Consider the following 10,380-nt stretch of genomic DNA (forward strand, 5'->3'; position numbering starts at 1 on the left):
TAGAAAAACTAAACTTTGCTTCCAAATTAACAGCAGAGCACTGTTTTATATTATTGTGGGCACAACTGGAAGTTCATAGCAAATATCTTGAGCTTTATTTATGTGCAATGAGGGAAGTAATTCACAGAAAGATTTATAAAATGGTTTGTCAGATATGTGATCACTTATATTGACACAAAGCTGGAAGTAAATATAAGCATTGCAGCCATTTGGATGCTAATTCAGGAAGACTTTTCTTGCGCTATAATGCTGGTACCATCTTGAAATGCTCTAGTATGTAACAGACACTCACGGAAACACAAAACTACTATGTTTCCATTAGGGGTGATCAAATAAACATGTAGAAATCTTTATTTCATTTTGTCCGAAGAATGGATCTTAATTGATCCGCAGCTAATGTCTTTTTCAGTGTCGTGAAGTTAGATTAGGTAACAGTGGGTTCTTCCCCATCTGCCAGGTCTGCTTTGTATTCACAGGCTGTCCTTAAAATCTGACAAGATAATGGCGTTTAACATAAACCCCTGGAATGAGTCGAGGGAGTATCGAGTTTGGATGCCTTCCACTGCCATCTGCGTGATGGGTTCTGCAGAAGTCTCAGGCTCTGACCTGTAAAACAGATGCAACATCCTGTAGCAGCAGTGTGACAGTGGTACCTGGAAAAACCGCAGAGCCTAAAGAGAAATAGTCTCTCTCAGCTGTGCAGACCACACCGCTCTGGGAGGTGTAGATACACTTGCCTCAATGCAAGGAGGGACCCAAGCTATAATCAAAATGTGTTTAGTGTCCAATAACATGTGTAGCAGACAATCACTCGCTGAAGTGGGTGTGTGACTGACATCATTTTTGATATGTGGTGGAAAAATTGCCATATAAAGTGGCCAAATTTCTATCTGTCATGACGGTAAGCTCTATTGCCTTCTATTCAAAAACACTAAACTATAAGGATTTAACAAAAACAAATCCGCCTTCACCTATCTTGTATAATCCATCTGTCCATTTTCTACAGCCACTTGTCTGATGCAGGGTTGATAGGGTCCAGACCCTATACATAAGAATAACAAATACTTATTGTTAAACTGGTATCTCATGAACCTTTTGAATTTGAACAATTTCCTGTCACTGTATTTCCTGAAAGTCCTGGCTGTTCCCTCTTCTCAGCTCCACCCGAACATATAACTGGTGAAATTACCTGGCTGAGCTGTAAAAAAAATATATATATATATATACACACACACAGTAAAACCTTGGATTGCGAGTAACTTGATCTGCGAGTGTTTTGCAAAATGAGCCAAAATTTTAAAATAAATTTTAACTGAATAAACAAGTGAGGTCTTGCAATACGAGTATCACGTATACGATTTGTCTGCCGAGTGTCACGTGATCACAACTGAGCCGATGGTTCTTCTCTCTCTCACGCTGTGGGATTGTGGGTAATTGTTTCTCATGCTTGGTCTCAGTTGGCGTGCCTCACTCGTATGGTCAAAATTTAGTAGAAAAGCACCACCCAAATAAGGACGTAGCAGTGTGAGCGATTAATCTGTTTAATGACAATGCAATGTCACATTTCCACAAAATCAAAAAGGAGGCAAAAGCAGCTGTCATTGGATAGGTTCCTTGTTAAAGTCGTACAAAAAGAAAAAGATTCCAGTGAGCTAACAGATAGCAGTGAGACCATTAGTTATAGTGAAAGTCATCCTACAAAATAACCCTCCTCTTCTCCTCTCTCGTCTCTCTCACACCATCCACGATTCTTTTCAAAGGTAAAGTGCAGGTTCATTTGTTTTATGTATTTTTACTTTATATTTTGTATTAATCATTTTTATATGAACATTTTTGGGTTGTGGAACGAATCATCCGAGTTTCCATTATTTCTTATGGGAAAATTCGCTTTGATATACGATGGATTACAAGCATGTTTCCGGAACAAATTCTGCTCACAAACCAAGGTACCACTGTCTATATATTTTTGGCTGAGAAGAACATAAACAAACAAGCCTCATTCGCTCACCCCGTGGGTATTCAGGAAAGCAGGATAATGTAAGCCAATTGTGAGGATCGTCCAATCGGAATGTCACTTACCCGTCTTCCTGTTGGAATTTGGCTTAAGATATCCTGCTAACTAAGAAATCCTTCTTTGTGGAACACCCCCCTGATCAGTCACACTTGCAACCCCCCCCCCCCCCCCCCAATAAACAAACAAAACAAATACATACACCTGTTTCCAACTAACATTCAGACTCTGACAATCAAGCAAAAGGCAACTTGCCAATTTTTTTTTTGGTGGGGAGGGGGTTTGGTCTGACTCCGCCCCTGGAGCTGGAATTGTAACCAGCGTGTCTCCTAGTGAAATCAGCTTTTCTAATTAAAGGTGAGCTTCTGATTGCCAGAACATGTGTTCCTACCTCTCCAGTTCGCATGTCCCGCTAATTCTGCAGATGCAAGCCGAAAGCAGCAGCTGGATACTTCCCATATTTGTCATCAGCAGAAAAACAGCTTTAAAAACACAATATAAAGCTTTACACCCCCGCAGCTGACATCACATTTCACAAAATCTGCTGTTTTATGGCTTCTGTGTAATTGCCGCTGATCTTTGTAGACTAAACTGTTTGTTAAAATGCACATAATCTAAACAAGATAGCAAAACAATTTAAATGTTGAGGGACAGTGTTATCCGAAAAAGGATAATGCTTAAAAGTACTGTATTTGCAGCAAGATTTAAATTTTGTACATAAATGTATCAGGGCTTATGATGTATGTAACTGGAACACTGGGCTAATTGCTGATTCCGCAGTAATGGGTGGTCCAACAGATAGTGTAAGGTGAAGTACATTTTCAGCTCTAGCTATAGGCAGAATAGATAGTTGCCCAGGGCCCTCAAATTACCTGCCTTGTAGAGAAAGTGAATTAAATGATCATCAGTTTTCTTGGTAGAGTGCCCCCCCCCAAGTTAATCTTTGCCTACAGCCCTAGAAAATGTAGAGCCAGCCCTGATTAAAAAGGTTAAACTACTGTTAAACTACTGTCTAGATCAGGGGTGCCCAACTCCAGTCCTGGGGGGCCGGAGCCCTGTGTAGCTTAGTTCTTTCCCTGTTCCACCATAAATGATTCAGCTCAAGAGCTGTGTGGTAATTAGCACAAGGAGTTGAATCAGGAGTGTTAAATGAGGGGAAACCCAAAAATGTGCAGGGGTCTGGCCCTCCAGGACTGGAGTTGGGCACCCCTGGTCTACATCATGGGTGGGCAATCTTACCCTGAAAGGGCCACTGTGTGTGCAGGTTTTCACTGCAACTCCCTAGTTAGATTATTAATTAGAGGACGGATTGGCTGAAGAGTCCTCATACCTGGGTTTGACCAAAAGGTTACCCCTAAAACCTGAATACACACCGGCCCTTTGCGGATAAGATTGCCCACCCCTGGTCTAGATGTACAGAAAAGATCCTCAAACTCCAGACCATGAAGTTTTATATGCATGGTCACTTACCTGTCTCACACTTGCTCTCTCACACGCTCAAGAAGAATGAAACTACACAGTCATCCCCTTGACATCTATGAATACGATGATTAATTAAGGCTGTTCTCATGTGCTCCTCACGCATTTTTCTCCGTCGGCCGCGATCACGTTCGTTCAGTTCCCCCAGACCCGCTGTGACGGTAAATCCGAGATGAGCGAATGGCTTTCCTGTCAGCTGTCGGCACAATCTAAGCGTTATCAGGATGTATGACCTTGGGCTGCTGCCATTCGGACCACCACAGGTGCAAAGAGCCTTCGGAATGAGGCCAGGACTCCAAGAAAACTTCCTTTTCGGAAGCTACACACCGCTCTTCCATTAATATTGCCCGCGCGATTGCACATACACTCTGAGGTTGCCCTGTGATGGACTGGCATCCTTTGTTCCCTTGGTGTTTGCCCCAGGCCACTGGGATAGGTTCCAGGCCCCCCTGAAAACCTCCACTAGATAAGCATTTGGAAGATGGATGGATAAATATTTTTGATTCATTCACAGCAGTCCACCGCTGCGAGTGCACGCCTCCTCCTGGTACTTCTGTTTTCCATTGTCTACCAGTTCTGGCGCTACACATGTTGTTGCTGTCACCATTCAATGTGGCAGAGGAGCATCTGCGCAGTTTCGTTTTTCCCTTCGACGTTCTGCTGCTGTCATCGCAGACCCAAGTGGCTAAAACGAGCTTCCTTCACAGGGTGTCTGGGCTCAGCCTTATGGTGCTTTTCCACTCCCACCAAGAACCGAGCCGGTACCCAAGCCGTACCGCGCTGACATAACTCTACTTACTAGCAGGGCTGAAAGTGTGAGCAAACTGAGCTAATTGCGTCACCGCCATCTGCGCATGGATTAACTGAAGGAAAAAAGAGGCCATATTCTATATATTATTTATTAGTAGCAGTATCGCACATTGCAATGTATTGACACTTTCCCGATAACTCAGAATTTCCAATGCCCTGTTTAAAAAAAGTACTACAGAACAGCTAAACGGGATGCATTGATAATGCAAATTCATGCAAGCGAATGATAATTCCGTTAGCGTTTGATGCTAACAAAGATGTAATTTCTCACGGACTTGCTAGCGGGAATTAGCACATGGTAAATCATGATGTACACCATGTGAACAGTAAATAAGTTTTACCTCACTGTCGCTCTCCAAACCCAACAATGCTTATCCAAGCCGACGAGCTGGAACTGCACTGTAACTAGTCTCTCGTAGGGGTACAAGCCGGGTACAGCTTGGTACCTGTACGTCAGTGGAAAAGCACCATTAGAGATGCCCTGGAGGTGCTCTGGGCATGTCCAACTGGGTGAAAGCTCTGGAGCAGATGCAGGACAATCTGGAAAGGTAATATCTCTCCGTTGACCTGAAAAGGCCTTGGTATTTCCCTGGTGCAGGTGTCTGGTGAGAGGGAGGTGTGGGCATCCCTGTTTAGAAAGCAGACCCAGATATATGGTGGTGGATGGATGGATGGATGCTGAAGTAATGCAGAGGTTCCTCTAGATACGTGAGAATAAAATTGAGGAAGTGCTTTTCAATGCATTTGATTTGTGGCTCAGAGCAGGTAAAGGAGACATGCATGAGTGTGTCAACAGGTGTTGAATTTTCTATGGCTCCCCTTAAGACTAAACTGGACTTGGAATACAGTGCGTATCTCTGATACAGTATATCTACCCCAAATCCAGCGAGATCCACAAATAGCCCCCCGTTTTCTGGTCCATTCTCGCCGTTTTTTTTTTGTCTTTCAAAATGTCTTCCTTGAAAAATGTATTCTCTTAAATAAAGTTCTCATACATTTCGCGAATCGAATGTGGGAAACTGGGTGTCAGGGGACGGCAGCTGTCAAATATGAACCAGGTGCAGAGTTGGAGGGTCTTCACAGGCAAATCAGAGGTAAACTGACAGCCCTAAGAGAGATGCACTAGCCTCTGGGCCTGAATATTTACAGCCAAACCCGACAGCTGACACTCACCATGTAGACAAAGATCATTGCGAATGCTGAAAGGAAATTGTCACATAACCTCACAGTTTAGAGTTGGTTTAAAATGGTACTTTAGCAAAATGAATGCACAGCTATATAATATATCATACAAGAAAGCTGCCTTTGTGCCAAATATAATTCTTACCTAAGACTCGCTTTCAGCTGAGCAATATCTGTATGTGTTTCTCAGCCATTGTGTAGAAACCACAGCTACCCACAACTTCTTTTTGCGGACGGAAGCCCAGCCCACAGACGCATGCGAAGGGAGATGATTGACCTGCCGCTCGTCTCCGCACAGCCCGGTATCTGTTCGCTGACCCCATATACCTGTCAAACACACGCTGATATTTTCCTGGTAAGCTGCGTTCAAGTATGTCTCTGTGGTTATGACTGTCAGTAATGCAAGTAGCAGTTGCAGCGGAGCGGAAGAAATTTTACAGCTTTCCTTCCGATTGGACATTCAGACTTACCACTTGGCCCAATTAAAAGCGATCACATGATCTTCGAATCTTTAACATGACTGCCGAGAGCATGTTTTTTCCATAAAGTTTAAAAACAGACCATAATATGTTAGTGGTCTGTTACATTTAGCGTCACGCAGCCATTGCTAGTGTCAAAAGCTTCAGTTTTCATATACTGGTGCTGAACACAGTTTCCCACAAATTGCTGATGCTTTTCCCAGTCAAAAGGGTCCATGTTATGGGATCTGGGAGCTGGTTTCATCCCTGAACTGCTAAGCCTCCCACGCACACAGGCAGTGTGGACCAGTGTGAATTCGCAGCTGGTCGCATGTTGGTTCTGCAGCATATCCATCAGCACCGTACAAATTCCACTCTTCCTTTAAACAATCTGATTAGACAGTGCATGGATTTGCAACTACTGTGAGGTGTGCATGATGTTTATAGCTACTAGGTCTGGCATGCATGCATACAGCTACAATGTAACACACAGCTACTGTGTGGCATGCATGATGCTTACGGATACAGTGGATTGTGCATGATGTCATCACGAAATGGTTTCCAACCATTGCTGCTCTTATTAAGCTAATTTAAAGATGTTTTCAGCTGGTGGTACGTTGCAGTGAACATTTACAGTGAAGCGTCTGGCAAAGCAGTTTTAGTTTGCGCAGTTTCCCTCCAACATCCGTCAGATTTTCTTTTCCAGGGTCCTAAAATTATGGTTTATTCCCCCAATTCAGTTTAAGAAGTCTGGAAGATTTTGAAACTGTGAATAGTCCTTTTCAAAAGTTCTATTCTATTTTAATTGTCATGTAACTCAGGGGAGGAATGACACAGCGGGGCCCTCTGGGTGTGGGTTGGGCACAGCAGAGACCTTGGGCAGGAAGCTGGGCACAGCCGGGGCACCTCGGACAGCGGGCCAGGCACAGCTGGGGCACCCGGAAGCCAGCTAAGCGAAGCCAGGATCCTCAAGCTGGGGGCAACAGCAACTTTCCTTGGGCAGGGTTCAGGAGTCACGGCGGCACTGGCAGGGAACTTCACGTGCACCAGCGACGGAGAACAGGAGCGGGTCCATTTTTCTTGGGCTGGACACTACCAAAGCAGTGGGGAGCTGATCCGGGTCGGGCACTGGTGGAGCAGTGGAAGATTGTAGAAATGAAAAATGACGTGTTCAGAGAGATAATCAATCAGATTGTAGAGGAGGTAGGTCCAAGCAACTAGAGGAGGCGGGACCAATACATCTGATGGGTTGGTCCCGCCTACTCTAGTTGTTTGTACCAATCTCCTCTACAATCTGATTGGGTGGGCAGGCAGTTGGGCAGCCAATTGACCTTGGAGTTTTTGGTTGCTCTCCTCCATTGTCTTCTGGCATTCCTTCTTTCCCTCTCCTCTTTTCCCTGTTTCATGCTACCATTTTGTATAAATGACCTAATAATGCCACACACGCTTGTCAAGTGACTCGGGGTGACTGTGTTGTGAATGGTGCTATATAAAAATAAAATGTAACTTAAAAGCATATGCCATGTGATTCACAAAGCTGGGTTGCCATTTGGGAACCGCTTGAATCCGAAACCAATGTACGAAGAAGTCTAACCTGGTGTGAGGAACACAAACCCTGGACCCTTGAGCAATGGGGAAAAGTAATATGGTCTGAGTCATCTTTCAGCCTCATTCCGACATCCAGATGGGTTTAATTTGGAGAAAGCCAAAGGATGGCTTCAGCCTACAATCTCTGTTGGTGTGGACAACCATCTCATGGGAGTCATTAGGTCTGATGTTTGGTCTGCAAGGTCTTGCAATGGAGAAGGAGACAGGCCATTATCTCAGACCAGATGGACCCTAGGGCTCAGAAACTGTTCCCTCGTGATTTCTAAGAATTCCCTCATTCACACAGCTAAACAAATTCAAGAGCGGTTGCATGAACTCCAAGATGAAGCCAAGAGTCTTCCATGTCCTTCCCCGGTTATCTGACTGAAGCACCATTGAACATTGAACATGTTTTGGAGAGCAACGGGCAAAGCAAGATGCACTTTCTTCATCCCTCAAACAACTGGAGGCATATTAGGCACATCCCAATTTTAGATTCCTAATACCGTTAGGTATTTCCATTGCTTTGTCCACCTATATATATATATAGCAAATACCTCAGTATGAGGAGCTCTTAATGTGATGTATTACCCAAATTATTTTAATCTTATGATAGGTACACCTGCAAAGGTATGTCAGTAAGTGTCAAACAGCAATAAGTGTCATGGCAACACAGCACCTGTGTGAATCTGCCCTTCATTCATGTAGTTTCACTGGGTTCCACTGTCAGAGGACAACCGATGTGTTGGAGAGTTAAAACATACCTTGGAATCCACACAGGTTGGTCCCTCGACTCATTCCACAGAAACACTCCCTTCGGTAGCAAATAAGGGGTCATTTCCAGCCGCAGAATGTTTGCAGCTGGAAACGCAGAATGAGGGTTATGCAAACAAGGCAATATGTATGCCAAAAATGTTCTTTTTCTTTCTCCGTGAAGAAGAAAAAATTCCCCTGACAGAAGTCCAGAATTCCAAATGACTGTACTGCACTTGTCTTTGAGACTCGTAGCCCTGACCCAGATCAGATTCCTGGAACCTGAATTATCTCTGCTGCCATATTTCCAGTTTAGGACTGGAGCGGTTTGGGATGGGCGCTCGGCAGGGAAGAAGCTCTGTGCCACCAGCCAATAGATCACTCCAAGGAGCTATTTCAGGCTTGCACATCTTATCCTTTATTTGATGCAGTGTGTAGTTTAAGACAAAGTATTTTACACCTCAGGCCAAGATTTCTATAATAACTTTTTTGTATCCAAGGTTCCCTCCTCTTTTCCGGCCTTGGATGACCGCAGATCCACTCCCGTGCTACTTTCAGTTGTCTTTAGAAAACCGACTTCACAACAGCCCTTCCGGTTGGTTTATAAACAGTCAGTACTTTATTTGGACAATTACTGAAACAAATTATGTGAACTGATCATTACCAGTATTTTCACCATAGATGCAGATTCCTTACTGTACACATCATTTTACTTCGGCGTGTATTTTTGAGGTTTTTTTTTTTTTTTTGGATAGCTGTGAAGGTCCCTCAGTGGCCAACCTGCCCAACTCCTTCCAGCTCTGGAATGCATGCAGATTGATGTGTTTATGACAGGGCGTATTAGCCAGTCTCCCTCTCCAGACGATGAAAATGCTTAGCATGCTCTTGAGAGACTCTGGGATGCACACTGCCTCCATGCATAATTTTACGTATCCGTAAGAAGTTGGGTTGCTTCTCCTTTCACACAAATCATGACAACTTATAAGATTATGGTGGACGGTTAAATGCCTTTCTGAGTGCCCGAATGGCTTCAGTCGCAGTGGAATGGAAAGTTCAGCTGCAGTTCAGCTTTCAGCGGACACAGCAATGAATACTTTGATCCAAATTCACTTCATGGGTTGGGAAAAAATGCTTTTGAAAGTATGAAACCACACAGTAAAGGAGGGGGAAACACTGCTAATCTTTTCTTCGCCCTAACTGACACTCGATGTGGGGGTCGCTAAATGATGATCTACTACCCGTTGAATGTTCCTCTTTCTCAAACTGTGGACTGTAAGTTCTGAGGAGAAGAGTGTAACTATATATACGTGCACTGTTTCATCTGGATGGGTTCTTTTCAAATGACATGCATTCTTAAGTTTTGTTGCCTCAGTTCTGTATTTCATGCAAGACCAAATTTCGCTTAAGAGTTGTAACCGTGGCATGTCACCGTTTTGACCCAGGAGAACCTACACCACACAAACCATCTGAAATATCAGCAGAGAAGAAGAGCATTCTTGGCCACCCCAAGAAGGTTTTCCCCTCGAAAAGGATGGAAATTGCAACTGAGTCATTTTTGGCATTCTGATAGCATAATGACATCAATGGTGACCAAGGGAAACATTACAATGTTACAAAAAGTATCAAAGTGTATTATTGTAACCTTCATGCTAAAATAGGTGATTATATATTGGAATCTTATGAGCTATATGAATATGCATTAAAAACCTAAACCCACAAAACAGAACAAAGACCATATTTTAGTTTGAACCGTAGCCCCTTCCGAAACTGAATGGATTGTAATAAATTATTCACAGATTTCTCCTATCGTTATTCTAGAACAAGGTGCCAGTATAAACATTATTACAAATTGGACGAAGAATCTAAATTTAAATATGATGTAAATTCAAACTGTTTTGTATGAATGTAAAGGCAAAACCATATGTCATTTATTTATTTGCAATATACTCTATTACAACTGTTTAATTTGCAGCAATTAAAAAGCTAAAACTGTTCATCTGTCCATCTCTGTCCATTTTTAAACTTGCATTGATTTTGACTGATAAATGGCACCCAACCATATGCAAATATGACATTTATGGAAATTTCCAAAATCTAGAT

The 10,380-nt window shown here is 43.2% G+C and overlaps 1 long non-coding RNA gene across 1 annotated transcript; it reads right to left on the reverse strand.

The window, feature by feature from the left end:
- Positions 1 to 413: 413 nt before the first annotated feature.
- On the reverse strand, positions 414 to 8,745 carry LOC111835549 (uncharacterized). The gene is made up of 3 exons (XR_002836254.2): positions 8,292 to 8,745; positions 972 to 1,042; positions 414 to 606 (listed from the first exon to the last, which is right to left on the reverse strand). It is a non-coding gene; the product is annotated as an uncharacterized lncRNA (long non-coding RNA).
- Between the last annotated feature and the right edge of the window lie 1,635 nt (positions 8,746 to 10,380).

This window comes from Paramormyrops kingsleyae, chromosome 12 (genome assembly GCF_048594095.1).
Source record: "Paramormyrops kingsleyae isolate MSU_618 chromosome 12, PKINGS_0.4, whole genome shotgun sequence".
Classification (NCBI taxonomy): Eukaryota; Metazoa; Chordata; class Actinopteri; order Osteoglossiformes; family Mormyridae; genus Paramormyrops; species Paramormyrops kingsleyae.